Source organism: Rhinoderma darwinii, unplaced genomic scaffold (assembly GCF_050947455.1).
Source record: "Rhinoderma darwinii isolate aRhiDar2 unplaced genomic scaffold, aRhiDar2.hap1 Scaffold_460, whole genome shotgun sequence".
In the NCBI taxonomy this organism is placed as follows: domain Eukaryota; kingdom Metazoa; phylum Chordata; class Amphibia; order Anura; family Rhinodermatidae; genus Rhinoderma; species Rhinoderma darwinii.
The window spans coordinates 31,311-46,353 of record NW_027463999.1 but is presented as its reverse complement, the minus strand read 5'-3'; the positions used below and the strand labels follow the sequence as shown (position 1 = coordinate 46,353).

Genomic DNA, 15,043 nt, shown 5'->3' with positions numbered 1-15,043 from the left:
GTGCGCTTGAACATGTTGTGATATATTGATGTATAGCATGTTCCGGGTGCGTGCGTTTCCGCCTGAGTATTAATGGTACGCGGCAGCAAGAGGTGGTGCGTGTATGTTCTTCATTTGTTTTGCAGGCCGTGACTCATGCATGGTGTGGATTATGGGGCATTCTTTTGTGTACTGGGGTGCCCTTCGCGCGGATGTACGGCCGGACGGTCGACAGCTCAGGATTCCGCGGGATGCGGCGGTTGTGAGGTGGATGGGTATACGGGGAATGACATGGAACAGGGTATTGCCCGAGTTTCACAATTTTGTACTGCTTGACAGGGCGCCGGAGGTACTGGTGTTGCATGTGGGAGGCAACGATTTGGGTATACGCCCTTTCCGGGAGTTGGTACGGGACGTCAAGCATGATTTGCTCTGCTTATGGGCAACTTATCCTAAATTGGTGACGGTGTGGTCCGAGATGGTCCCTAGGAAGAACTGGCGGATGGCCCGTTCTGTGGGAAAAATTAACAAGGCTCGCATTAAGGCTAATAGGGCCATATCGAGCTTCGTGACGCGTAATGGTGGGGTTGCGGTGCGCCACTGGGATCTGGAGGCTGGGACAAGCAGGTACTGGAGAGAGGACGGTGTGCACCTCAATGAGGTGGGGATGGATATGTGGAGTCTGGCTTTGACCGATGGAATTGAGCGAGCGGTGGGAGTGTGGAGGAGCTCGCAGGCGTGAGGTGGTCAAGGCCTGTTTCGCTTTGGCGGGGGGGAGTCCTTGAAGTAGGTCGTAAAAAGTGGTGGGGGGGAATGCATCACGGGATGCACCCCCAATTTGTCGGCTTCTTAGGGTGTTACCCCTTTTGAAAGCTGGGTTATATATATTTATATATATATGGTGGTCATCTGCAAAAAGGTAATTTGGTGCTCCTGGGCCGGGTTACGGCTGGGGGTAAGGTATTTGTGGGCAGATGGCCAAAATTAAGTATCGGTGGCTTCAAGGACTTGCCCCTGTCATTCTGGTTGGTTTATAATGTTATGACCCTGATAGGGTCGCAGTGGGTTATTTGTTGTTATGATGTATCCCCTTTTTTGGGGATTCAAAAATTATGGTATTTAAAGTTATTGTTATTTAAATAATAAACGGCTGCTGTGGCCATTAAAATCCAACTCTGTTTCAGTGTCTGCTTTGGGAGGGTAGATTTACATAAGGGGAGAAGCGACTCGACTTATTTGAGTCATGCAACTTTATTTGGTTAAGCTTACAAAATAAACTGACATAAACTGCTAAGTAAATATGGGCCATAATGTATAACAAACCCCCAAATTCTCAAATATCCCACATTTTCAGATTAAATGAACATATATATTATGTACATACCTTCAATGTTTGGAGATTGCTGGCATCATGGCGGCAGATTTTCCTCTACATTACTGTTTTTCTTCTTGGTCCCAAAACCTGAAAGTAAATGACTGAACCTCCTATCACCGTGTATGTAAGCCAAAGCCCCCCGGTTTTCCTGTTGTTCTTCCCCTGCCATGCGGCTCGTGCATGAAGTTCTCCTCTTCTATTGTTCCGGATCCCGACTGGTGACTTCACAAACATCAGAAGCTTCCGCTATTCTCTGTGAGATCCTCATGGTGAAGTATCTTGTGCCTGCTTATCTTCATATCCTGGACTGAGCAGTCGCCCCTCCTAAACCCCAGTTCTTATAGAGTCACAGTCTTTATGACATCATGCAGTGAGGTAACAATGGCCTCCTGTATTTTATCTGATGATGTCACAAATATGACCAAAAGTGACATCTCCTGCTATAGTGTTAATAATAAGTATTTACAATATCACAGTGCAGATTGGTTAGCATTGCTGCCTTGCAGTGCAGAGTCCTTAATAGCGATTAGCAAATTTTCTTTTAAATCGGCCGTTCGTTTCGGTCCAAATTCGTTTTGCGAATCGCAAGTCCCCCGATAGGCCTATCAGACTATTTAACGTCTTCTAGGACTGAATCTAAGTTGGTTACAGTCCTTGAAGACATCAGAGGGTCAAACAAGGCAATCAGGGTACATGCGATTTCACAAAAATAAAAACAAACACACTCAATACATACGCTGTACTACAGTAGCGACACGTCGCTACCGGCAGGTGACACGTCATCTCACTTTCCGGCAGGGACACGTCAGGAGACCAGGGAAGGTGGTGAGTATGTTTCGTTTTTTTAATCCTCTTCTCCCCTCTTTTTTTTATATAATTGGCAAATTGGCGGAGAGCGCTCACCGGTGGCCACCATTTTGACAATTCTTGCACTGCGAACACCAGAACTTTCACATTTCGACGAATTTTAAGCTTTTGGAAAATTTGGACCTAATTTGATATTTGTCGAATAGGTTTTCTCATCTCAAGTCCTTTATCCTTTCAGGAAATAGTTATTTTGGGCTTTAACTCCTTAGTGACCAGCCTATTTTAGGCCTTAATTTCCAAACAATTTTTTTCGTTTTTCCATCGACGCATTTAAAGAGCTATAACTTTCTTATTTTTGCATCGACATAGCCGAGGACTTTTTTTTTGCGGCATTAGTTGTATTTTTTAATGGCATAATTTCGGATACATATCATTTTTTGATTAACTTTTATTGGAGGGGAATAGAAAAAAACACAGCAATTCCGCCATTGTTCTATGCTGTTTACCATGCGGCATAAATAATAATTACCTTTATTCTGTGGGTTGGTACGATTACGGTAATACCACATACGTATAGTTTTTTTTTTGTTTTTTTTGGGAAAATAACATTTTATTGAGGTTTTACAGAAAGGCAAAATGCGAATTACAATATGCATAAGCGCCACAGTACATACAATATACGAGTAATTGTTAGAATTCACAATAAGAAGACACGTATGTACAATGCGTTATCTCAATATTAAACAGAACATATTATACAAACCGAACAATAAGGAAGTATGAGCTTCCTGGCGTATGTTCACACCACTTGCACCAACGTCAAGGGGAAGGGGGTAAAGAAGGAGGGGATAGAAAAGGAGGGAAAAGAAACGTGCAAGGAGAGAGGTCTCCAAGGACATCAGACCTTTCGGGAAAGTTTAGAAAGTAGTCCCAAACTAGAATAACAATCGTCCTTATCCAATGCAGTGGGAGTCTGCACCCCAGAGGTGTTGAAAGGAGTCATTTTTGCAGAATTCAAACCAGGGTGCCCAGATCTTTCGGTACTTGGCATGAGAGTGATACTCAAGATGCGAGAGCTCCTCCATTCTCGCCAGCTGGGCTCCATCCTAAGCCAATGACTTATTCGTGGCACAACCTCGGTCTTCCAATACAACAGTAATAGAGATTTGGCCGCCGCGAAGAGATGTAACCATAGCTCCCTGGGGGCCCCCCCAGGGAATGTTGGCCATAGGTTTAGGAACACTACACGAGGGGAAATGACAATAGAGGAATGAGTTATAGTATTGAGGACAGTTTGTATCTCGGCCCAAAAGGGGGAGATTTTCTCACACTCCCACCACAAATGTAAATATGTTCCCGGGTTTTTATGACACCTCCAACAATCTGGGGAAATTTCGTTACACATTTTATGCAATACCCAGGGAGTCTTGTACCACCTAGATGTCAGTTTGTATGAGGATTCTTGAGGTACCAAGGGAGTTTCGAAAAACTGCCCTGGTGTCCTCGTCAGAAAAAGTAGTCTTAAGTTCCAACTCCCAAGCTTTAAGAAAAGAGGGCTGTATGGACGAATTCATCTTAATGAGATTATTATAATATCGTGTAATAAACGCTCCCAGGTAACACCTTTTGAGGTGAGTGTAAGTGAGAAAATTGACAGACGAGAAACCAGGTTGAGCCTGCAATTCAGTGAGGGTAGGAACAGCCCCGTTAGTCAATATGGAATCGTACGTGCTGCAGGATGCCTTTCCAGGCAGGGAAGAACAGTCTCGAAACCTCTGTCTGCGACTGCACAAGGTCACGAACCGTCATCAGGGGAGACAAAATTTTGTGCAGAGATTTCATCCGCTCACCTTTCATCCATGTTTGATATGAAGCAGAGGTAAGGGAGTTGCGTGACTTAAAAAGGGCTGCGTTGGGTTTGTTAAGCCACAGAAGGGAGGTAAGGGACATGCCTATGGTGGCCTCCTCCACGAGAACCACAAGTCTAATTGAGGCATTATCAAACCACTCAGTTATCCTGGCTAATTGTACGGAGTGGTATTCGGATTCAATATCCGGAAGCCCTCTCCCCCTGAACGTTTTGTACGAATAAGAGTGTGAAATGCTATTCTGGGTTTAATATTATTCCAAATGTATTTAGAAAACTGTTGTCTAATGGTAGCAAAAAAGGCTCTAGGGAGGGGAATCGGGAGAGTTTGGAATAGATAAAGGAGTTTGGGGAGAATAATAATTTTAAGTATGTTGGTTCTACCAATCCATGAAATATATGGGATATGCCAAGACAGGATAGTGGCTTTAATCTCGGAGAGTAAAGGTGTGTAATTGTATTGATACCAGTGTTCAAGTGAGGGAGTTAAATTAATTCCTAGGTATTTTATACTATCTGAACGCAGTAGGAAGGGGGAGCTGAGTTTCAGAGACTTTAATAGAGCCGGAGTGCAGGAGACACATAGTCCCTCGGATTTGCTAGAAATAATTTTGAAATTGGATAAGTCACCAAAATGGATAAACATCTCTTGAAATCGGGGTAGGGCTGTGGAGGGATTGGTGATGAAAATAAGCAAGTCATCGGCAAATGCCGCTGTGCAATGCACTCTGTCACCAATGGCGACCCCCGACAGAAGTGGCTCCTGACGCAGACTCTGGATCAAAGTCTCAATTGTGAGGACAAAAAGGAGGGGAGAGAGTGGACAACCCTGTCTTGTTCCATTCATGATCTGGAAAGGCCTCGATAGGTGGCCATTTACTCAATCCTTAGCATGTGGGGAAGTGTACAGAGACAGGATTTTGTGAACGAAGAGTTGTTGAAAGCCGAAACGGGAAAGCGACTTGACCATAAAGGTCCAGTCCACCCAGTTGAAAGCTTTCTCTGCATCAGTAGACAACTGAACAAAAGGGATATTTCTTGACCTGGTGTACTGGATCAGATGGAGAACTCGCGTAGTGTTGTGTTTACCTTCTCTCCCCTTAACAAAACCCATCTGCACTGGGTCAATTAGGAATGAGAGTAAGGATTGCATCCTGTTAGCTATGATTTTGGCATATAATTTAACATCCACATTCAAAAGTGATATAGGGCGATAATTACCGCATAGCGAAGGGTAATACCGAAATATGTGCTTCAAGCGCTGAAGGAGAGAAATGTTGAGAAGCGTTAAGAGAGTTACATACTCTGAGGAAGAATGGCAGCAGGACGTCTCCAAACTGTTTATAGTATGAGGCCGGAAAACCGTCAGGACCTGGGGACTTACTAGAGGGCATACTGGAGAGCGCATCACGGATTTCTTTAAGTGTAAAAGGGGATTCTAGTTGGGTTTTTTGTGTAGCAGTTAAGGTACGAAGAGAGAGGGATTCAAGGAAAGATTCAATCAGCTCAGTTCTGTCCGCAAGCTCCTTGGGCGTCTCTCCAGGACGTAGGTCATACAGTGTTTGATAGGAGCAAAACTCAGCCGCAATGTCATTGGTGTCCTCAAGTACAGCTCCAGTAGGAAACCTGAATTTGGGGATATAGTTCTGCTGTCTTCTCTTTTTAGCTAGATAAGCCATGACTTTGCTCCCCTTATCACCGTGCATGTGGTGTTTGTGAGTAGCAGAGGTATATGCCTTTTCCGTGCGCAAATTCAAACATTGTTTGAGTCTTTCTCTGGAAAGTATAAGCGAGGAGAGAACCCCTTGAGCCGCGGACCGTTTATGCTGGTTTTCAAGGTCAGATATTCGGGAAAGAAGGTCATCAATCTCCCGGTTCCTCTCTCTCTTCATAAACATACCCATGATTATGAGTACTCCTCTGATCATTGGCTTATGGGCTTCTCAGATCGTGCTAGCGGAGACATCCTGCGTATCATTCTCAACAAAGTAGGACTTCAGCGCCGCCTCAACTCGTTGCTTATTGCGCGACGAGTAGAGGAAAGTTTCATTAAGACTCCAGTTATATTGCCTAGGCAAAAGGCTGTGTATGTTAAGAAACATGGACATTGGGGCATGGTCAGACAGGAGAATGTTGCCTATAGAGGGGGAATCTATTAAAGGGAGTTGGCTATCCATGATGAGCAGGTAATCTAGTCTTTGGTAAGAATGATGGGGGTGGGAGTAGAAGGTATAGTCCCTATCCGTTGGGTGGAAGAATCTCCACACATCCATCAATCTTAAAGATGTGAGGAGTCTACGGATTTTCCTCAGAGCGGAGTAGCTGTGAGCAGAAGTTCCCGTGGAGGAGTCCAGAAGGGGCTCAAGCACAATGTTGAAGTCCCCTCCCAGAAGCGTTAGGCCCTCAGAGAACTGAGAAAACTTGTCTAAAGTTGCAGATAGCCAAGGAATCTGGCCCGAGTTCAGGCTTAAATATTCCCAATGGTAGTCAGGGTGTTCGCCACTTTACCTTTTATGAAACGAAAGCGGCCTGCGCCATCAGCAATCTGGGAGACAAATTCAAAGGGAATGTCAGACCGTAGAGCTATACTGACACAGTTACGTTTGCCACTATCATTGCATGAATGGAACTATGTAGTGTAAGGTGATTTAGGAAGGTTTGGAATTTTACCTTTCAAGTGGGTTTCATGTAGCAGAAATGAATCAGGAATAGGGGAGGGGGAAAAGAATGTGGTTTGTGGGTTAATTAATATTTAACTTTTATTAATATGCATGATGTATTGAAGTAGCTGCGCTCAGCTGTCACCGCTTCTCGGCTGACAGCTGAGCGCGGCTACTTCAATACATCACGGCTGCTCTCACAACAGAGTCCAACTGTGGGACGGCTCCCTTACACCGCTTCCCAGCTGACAGCTGAGCGCGGCTATAGCATATATTGCGGCTGCTCCCCATGCTGCTGCTCTGGATCGCAGGGACACCAGCGTGAGGGTGCAGGTGTAAACTAACTGTTCACACTGTGCCGCAACAACATCGCATGGCAGTGCAATTGGCAAAATTTGCGCTCACTCATTGCACTGTCATAATCTGACATTAATACTCACTGCACGGCAAAGTTCAATTTTGCTGTTTTGAGATCGATTTACTGCTACACAATACAGCCCACTGGCTTAATTTAATGTCACTTGCCATGTAATTTGGCATCTAGACAGTATAGAAACCTATGTGTTTCTCACTAGAGCAATACTGACAGCATAATTATTCTTTATTTCAATACAATATTCTATTATACAACATATGGCCAATAGGTATGTGAGCTTGGGGGTCACTCACACATACCAGGTTGCACCAATGGACTTTTAACTAATTTTCTATCTTAATGAATATTAATAAAAGTTAAATATTAATTAACCCACAGACCACATTCTTTTCCCCCTCCCCTATTCCTGATTCAATTCTGCTCATCAAGGTGGTGTACACCAATGTGGTCTCCCTTATACAATATACATTTGTGTGATAGGCGATCTTTCCCAATATTTGGTTTCCTGTAGCAGCAGCACAGACTAATCCAATTTTTTAAGGGAGTGTTTGACCTGGGAGCGTTCAGTAAGGGAGTTGAAGCCCTTGACATTCAATGTCGTAACCTGAATACGCGACATAAATGCACCAGTATGAAGAGAGAAAGAAAGAAAAGATGAGAAACACAGAAAAGAGAACAATAAGTAAATTGTTTTCAAATGCTGTAGTAAAGATATTTGCACTGATCCACAGTGCGGTATTAGTCAGTTAAGCACTAACTGACAGAGAAGCGTTGCGGCGGAGAGAAGAGTGAACGAGTGAATAAGAATATGCACCCCTCATCCCGGCACCCAAACAACAAAAATTCAAGGCAGACTGTAGCTAAACATTTTTAAAGCACAGATTTTAAACCACCTAAAGAGAAAAAGTTAAGACATTAAACCCGTACACAAACATATCTCTAGACAGACATAGAATGGATGCAAATAAAACACAATCCTAAGCAGGGCCGCAAGTCTGTCATGGAGGATTATTTGCTGGTCTCTTCTTAGTCGGACGGGGTCTGGGATTCAGCCAGACATCAGGCTTAGGCAGAGAGGGAAGAGAGGCTACATCTGTGTAAGGTTGCCAAAAGGGGATGGCGGTATGGTCGAGGTCTAGTGGAGGGCAAGCATTCTCTAGGTCTTCCGCTGAATGAACAATGGACAACCGACCTTGGAAATGATAGGATAGTACAAAAGGGAAGAGCCATTTCTACGGTATTTTTAGAGATCGGAGACGATCCGTGCCGATCCCAAGAGACCTACGTTTGGATAGGGTGGTCGGGGAAATATCCTGAAAAAAAGTCAGTTTATGACCCTCAAACATAAGGTCAGGTATATTGCGTGTCTTGCGGAGCACCCCTTCTTTGACAGGAAAAGACGGTAGCTTGCATACAATATCCCTTGGTGGTTCACCTTCTTTGGGTTTTGGACTAGAGCCCTATGAGCTCTTTCAATCTGTAGGTCTGGGGGTGAGTCAGGGCTGAGGACAAAGTCCAGGATTTTCTCAGTCATGGACATGGTCTCATGTGGAGGGAAGTTTTCCGGCATTCCCCTTATCCGCAGATTATTGCGCCTCCCCCTATTATCCTGATCTTCCACATAGGGGTGAAGAGAATTCAGATGAGTTTGACAAGCCTGAAGTGCCGAGGAGGTCGCATCTCCGTGAGTAAGAAGAGCAGTTTGGGTTTCTTCAAGTAGCTCAACTCTAACTCAAATGTGGTGGACTTCCTGCTTAATATCGTCAAGTTCTCGCATTACAGGTTGTAGGGCTTTCTCGATAATCTTTTGCAAGCCTTTAGTAGAAATGGAGATCATAGAAGGTGGGTCAGGTGCCACTTCTTCCTCCATGTAACTTTCACCATCAGAAGTGTCACGATGATCGTTAGGCAGCAATGACCGTTTAGTGGAAGATGTAGATCTTTGGGGTGAGCGTCTTTTCAGGAATTTATCCATGTCCGGTTGGGATTTCTTTTGTTTGGGAGTAGTAGGCGGGTCTCCATGTTTAGCCTGACCAATTTTCACCATCTTGCTTTGTATATGTGTCTGAGGGAGCCGGGGATGGGAAGGCCACGCTCCAATCACATTTGCTAGCAAAGATTCAACAAATACGTGGAAGTAAGATCAGCCTGAGCGAAGCAATGATCTAAGCGGTGGGAGGGTACCCCAGTGTCTAGAAGGCAAGGCAGCCATGTAGCGTATGAATGCCTGCGTAGAGACTAGATGCGGCACTCAAGCAGGTCTAGGCATTAAAATATACTCCTGTGGGCAGGAAAGGGCAGGGGTTGCCCACTGTAAGGAATGCCAGGCCGAGCAGGCGTGTTAACAAGGGTCCTCTTCGGGTACCCCCCAGTTGGGAAAACGGGGCAGTTAAACTTACCACCTAAGATGCAGGACTAGAAAGCTGCACACTGGAGGCAGGGATGGGGGAGGCTGGTGTGGTACCCCTGCCACCTGGATCCCAGAAGCAGGTGAAGCCTCCTGGCTAGTGTTGAGGTCTGAAGCAGCAGTTCAGTATAGTGAGGCAATCCCCTCCAACTGCTTTTTTGTGTTGCTGTGTTATGAGAGCCATAACTTTTTTATTTTTCCATCAATTTAACAATGTGAGGGCTTGATATTTGCGGAGTGAGCTATAGTTTTTATTGGAACCATTGTAGGGTACATAAATCTTTTGATCACTTTTTATTCCATTTTTTTGTGGGAGATGATTTGTGGATCGTTTGCATGATATAGTGCAATAATAGCAACGTATTGCAGTAAAACGTGATTTTCATAGGATTTTATTAAACGCTGTTGCAGGCAGAGCTTAATATTAATACAAAGATGGCAGACCTGGAAGCCTTCATTTGGCCCCCAGGCTGCCATGATGACGATCTGCACCCGATGGGCTGTCAGAGGGGGCCGCCTCTCTCTTTCTAACAGCTTAGATGATGGAGCCGTGAGCCTGCTCCATACTCCCGCTTCCCGTCTATGACATAAGTATAGGTCAAATGTCGATGAAGGAGCCGGTTCGGCTCTGAAACATGTTGCATGTTACGATATTAATAAAAGGTTAACATTTGCATGACTCCAGAGGATTCGTAAAGGGTAATTTTTCACCGTCTTGCACTCAAAATATCCTAGTGCATCTCAGCATTCGATACTGATTATTCTCTGCCTGGAACACTAGTGGCTAGTAGTCCCCCGAACCAGCACTTGGACTATATAGACATCTTTTTGACTACCAGATTGTCGTGTCCCCCAGCACAATACCGCCAGGGGAGTGTACACCTCTCACTTTCCTGCCTCTCCTATTTATCGTGGGATGATTCCCGCTGTTGAGCCATTGAGGGCTTTTCTTTAAAATAATAAAGAAGTATTGGTCATGTTGCTAAAACAGTCCGTTCCCATTTATTAAAAAGTGTTTTATTAGATGTTACAGGTTTAGGACTTGCTTTATATTTTTATTCGATCGCGCCTGATTTAACGGTAGGTTTATGAGAAAATACAAATGCAACAATGCACTAACGACATCTGCAAAAGTGGGAGTGATTTTCTATAAGGAACATATTTGCCATTGTAGCAGTTATCTACTAGGGTATGGTCCTTTAATGGCCAGCAAATTTAATAGTGACAAATATCAAAATGCTGCTCAGATTTTGTATGACTGTGAAAATGGTGAGAAAATGAAATAACTAGAATTTGGAGGATCGGCACGTTCTCGCATTATACCGAAAGCCCATAGTTTTGAAGTGTGTAAGTCATTGCCTTAAAGGGTAACTTAAACGTTTCACAAACTTCTGACATGTCATAGTGACATGTCAGAAGTTTTGATTGCTGGGGGTCCAAGCACTGAGACCCCCTCCAATCGCTAGAACGAAGCAGCTGAAGCGCTTGTGTGAGCGCTCAGACGCTTCATGTCTGTTCGGCTTTTTCCAGAAATAAATGTATCAGTGTACGGACTCAATAAAAAGTCTATGAGCCCGTACTCCGATACATCGGCTTTCCGGAAAAAGCCGAACAGACACGAAGCAGCTGAGCGCTCACACGAGGGCTTCTGCGCCTTCGTTCTAGCGATTGGTGGGGGTCTCAGTGCTCGAACCCCCACCAATCAAAACTTCTGACATGTCACTATGACATGTCAGAAGTTTTTCAAACGTTTAGTTACCCTTTAACCCTGTGGTGGCACTGCAGCGAAATAAAGCCTTTCATAGATTACATCTGATCGCTGGGGTTCTCAGCAACATCGACAACCTCTTCATGTTCCTTCCAATCTCTTCCATTTTCGCTGGCAGACGGCTGAGGGGTGTGGCTTAGTAAGGGATGGGGGAAAATGGCTGATCTAGGACCCACACAAAAGAATTTCTCAGGCAAAACAGGAGCAAGTGGGTTGCTTTGATTTTTATGTATTTAGTACCTTTAGGCTACATGTTGTGTATTTTACTGTGGGAAACACACAGCAAAACCTCTGGAAAAAAACACACCTGAAGGTGATTCGTTTTTCGGTGCCTTTTCATGCTGAGAAATTTTGGTGGGATTTTCCTCTGCACTAGACAAATAGAATTTGCAAGCGGAAACGCAAGATAAAATGACATGCTGCGGATTCTAAACAATACACCACAGGTCAATTTCAGTCCCGAAAAATACCGTACCGTGTACATGAGATTTCCTGGAATCTCATTGAATATGCTGGTACTGTATTACTCTGCAGAGGTGCTGCACGCATATCCGCTCTGCAAAAACGCACGTAATACGCATCGTGTGCATCGATCCTTAGTGTTCCTTTATAGTAGTAGCATTTATATGGATCATATGATGTATTTCTCTTCTGTATGTGTATATTATCCAATGCTTCATGGAATCAACCATATTGGATTATCAGCAGCAAAATAACCATAATAACATCCCATAATATATACTAATACCTGACTGCTATATAATATTGAGAAATGACGAGGAGACAGAGATTTCATTTTTAAACACAATTTATTTAAATAAAATTCCTAACTAAAGCTATTGATCCAGAAGAAGGCAAAAACCCTGCGCACGTTTAGCCAATTTGTGCCACAGGGGAAAATTCCTTGTTGACCCCGAGAAAAGGCGATCAGTCCGAGAACCCAGGATCAGAGCTTGTAATGCAACTAACTAACTAACTAACATCTTACTGATAGCTACGACATTATATGGAATAGTAAGTTATAAGAAGGTGTCCAATCCCAGATGTTCTCCACGACGTCCCGGTATCATGCAGGTCGCTCCTCCACTGATCGGACTACCGAGATCACAGCTCGGCTATGGTCACCTCTGCTAGTGAAAGAGAAAGAAAACACTGCCCTCCTATGTCACAGGAGAAGGCCAGTTCCATTATACCAGGTCCCTGATGTGGTGTAAAGCAAATGGCCGACTCCAGGAGGGCAGGGATTAGGCCTTTGGTCTGAAAGCCACTTTTTACACAATCATCTTCTTAGACTCACAATTTATTTCCTCCCCCTTTGAGTTTTTCTCCTCCTAATGGCCACATGTAACATGCAATTACCTCCTTCCCAGCTTGTATTTGCCTCACTGGTGAACATAGCATATAGCAGGTGTCTTCTGCTTGAACTATGGGAAACCATCGTTCCCTGTTATCCCACCAAAAAATAGTCATGGACCACTGAGAACTGTTCAGCCTCTATGCAGACCAAACAAGGTCCAGGGTCTAGGAGGACACAACCATGAGAGGCTATGGGATAACGTGTAAGGAATCTTGGCATGTGTGACACGGAGGAGTGATCAATCTCACAGTTCTCATCTTCGTCTCCTTGGAGACCACGCCCACTTTTAGTCACTTTTTAAATTTGTCAAGTGACGAGAAAAGATACATTTTACACCAAATTTGTTGCATGTCACCGTTTGCAACTTTATTTGGTTAAGCTTACAAAATAAACTGACATAAACTGCTCAGTAAATATGGGCCATAATGTATAACAAACCCCAAATTCTCAAATATCCCACATTTTCAGATTAAATGAACATATATATCATGTACATACCTTCAATGTTTGGAGATTGCTGGCATCATGGCGGCAGATTTTCCTCCACATTACTGTTTTTCTTCTTGGTCCCAAAACCTGAAAGTAAATGACTGAACCTCCTATCACCGTGTATATAAGCCAAAGCCGCCGGTTTTCCTGTTGTTCTTCCCCTGCCATGCGGCTCGTGCATGAAGTTCTCCTTTTCCAGTGTTCCGGATTCCGACTGGTGACTTCACAAACATCAGAAGCTTCCGCTATTCTCTGTGAGATCCTCATGGTGAAGTATCTTGTGTCTGCTTATCTTCATATCCTGGACTGAGCAGTCGCCCCCCCCTAAACCCCAGTTCTTATAGAGTCACAGTCATTATGGCATCATGCAGTGAGGTAACAATGGCTTCCTGTACTTTATCTGATGATGTCACAAATATGACCAGAAGTGACATCTCCTGTTATAGTGTTAGTAATAAGTATTTACAATATCACAGTGCAGATTGGTTAGCATTGCTGCCTTGCAGTACAGAGTCCTTAATAGTGATGAGCGAATTTACTTTTAAATCGGCCGTTCGTTTCGGTCCAAATTCGTTTTGCGAATCGCAGGTCCCCCGATAGGCCTATCAGACTATTTAACGTCTTCTAGGACTGAATCTAAGTTGGTTACAGTCCTTGAAAACATCAGAGGGTCAAACAAGGCAATCAGGGTACATGCGATTTCACAAAAATAAGAACAATCACACTCAACACATACGCTGTACTACAGTAGCGACACGTCGCTACCGGCAGGTGAGATGACGTAGCTGTCCCATGTGATCACTGCGGCCTGGGATTGGCTGCAGCGATCACAGCTACGTCATCTCACTTTCCGGCAGGGACACGTCTGGAGACCAGGGAAGGTGAATAATCCTCTTCTCCCCTCTTTTTTTTATATAATTGGCAAATTGGCGGAGAGCGCTCACCGGTGGCCACCATTTTGACAATTCTTGCGCTGCGAACACCAAAACTTTCACATTTTGACTAATTTTAAGCTTTTGGGAAATTTGGACCTAAAGTGATATGTGTCTAATAGGTTTGCTCATCTCAAGTCCTTTATTCTTTCATTAAACAGTTATTTTGGCCTTTAACTCCTTAGTGACCAGCCTATTTAGGCCTTAATTTCCAAGCTATTTTTTTCGTTTTTCCATCGTCGCATTTGAAGAGCTATAACATTTTTATTTTTGCATCGACATAGCCGAGGACTTTTTTTATGTGGAATTAGTTGTATTTTTTAATAATTAAATAATTAATTAATTATTTAACGATGGAGCAAACAAGTCATTTGTAATTTTTAATGGCACCATTTCGGGTACATATAATTTTTTGATTAACTTTTATTGGAGGGGAATAGAAAAAAAACCCAGCAATTCCGCAATAGTTCTATGCTGTTTACCGTGCGGCGTAAATAACATGTTACCTTTATTCTATGGGTCAGTACGATTACGGTGATACCACATATGTATAGGTTTTTTATGTTTTACGACTTTTGCACAATAAAAACACATTTGAACTGAAATTATTTGTTTTTGCATCGTCACTTTTTAATTTTCCGTCAATTTAGTAATATGTGGGCATGTTTTTTGTGGTACTTTTTGGGGGCACATGCAGGGGCGTAGCTAGGGGGGGCAGGCGGGGCATGTGCCCCGGACGCAACTAAGGGGGAAAGTGGGGGGTTGCCAGGACTTCACTATCCATTACAGCGCCCTACTACCTCTCTAAGAGGGGTGGCGGCGCCAATGTCACCAGCATCCCCTCCTGCACTGTAGGAGATGAATGGATGGGTACGTTATGTGCCCGGCTATTCAGCGCCTTTCAACGACTCAAGCGATGTGGTTACTTCTTTGCGCCGCTTGCATTGTTGAAAGGCGCTGATTGACAGGGCAAGTCATAGTGCCCTGCCAATCACGGCCTTTCATAGACACAAGCGGCGCGATGCT

General features: G+C 44.0%; 1 long non-coding RNA gene across 1 annotated transcript; it reads right to left on the bottom strand.

Annotated features, from left to right (window-relative positions):
* Positions 1–12,029: 12,029 nt before the first annotated feature.
* On the bottom strand, positions 12,030–13,379 carry LOC142718075 (uncharacterized). The gene is made up of 2 exons (XR_012872211.1): positions 13,095–13,379; positions 12,030–12,496 (listed from the first exon to the last, which is right to left on the bottom strand). It is a non-coding gene; the product is annotated as an uncharacterized LOC142718075 (long non-coding RNA).
* Positions 13,380–15,043: the final 1,664 nt, after the last annotated feature.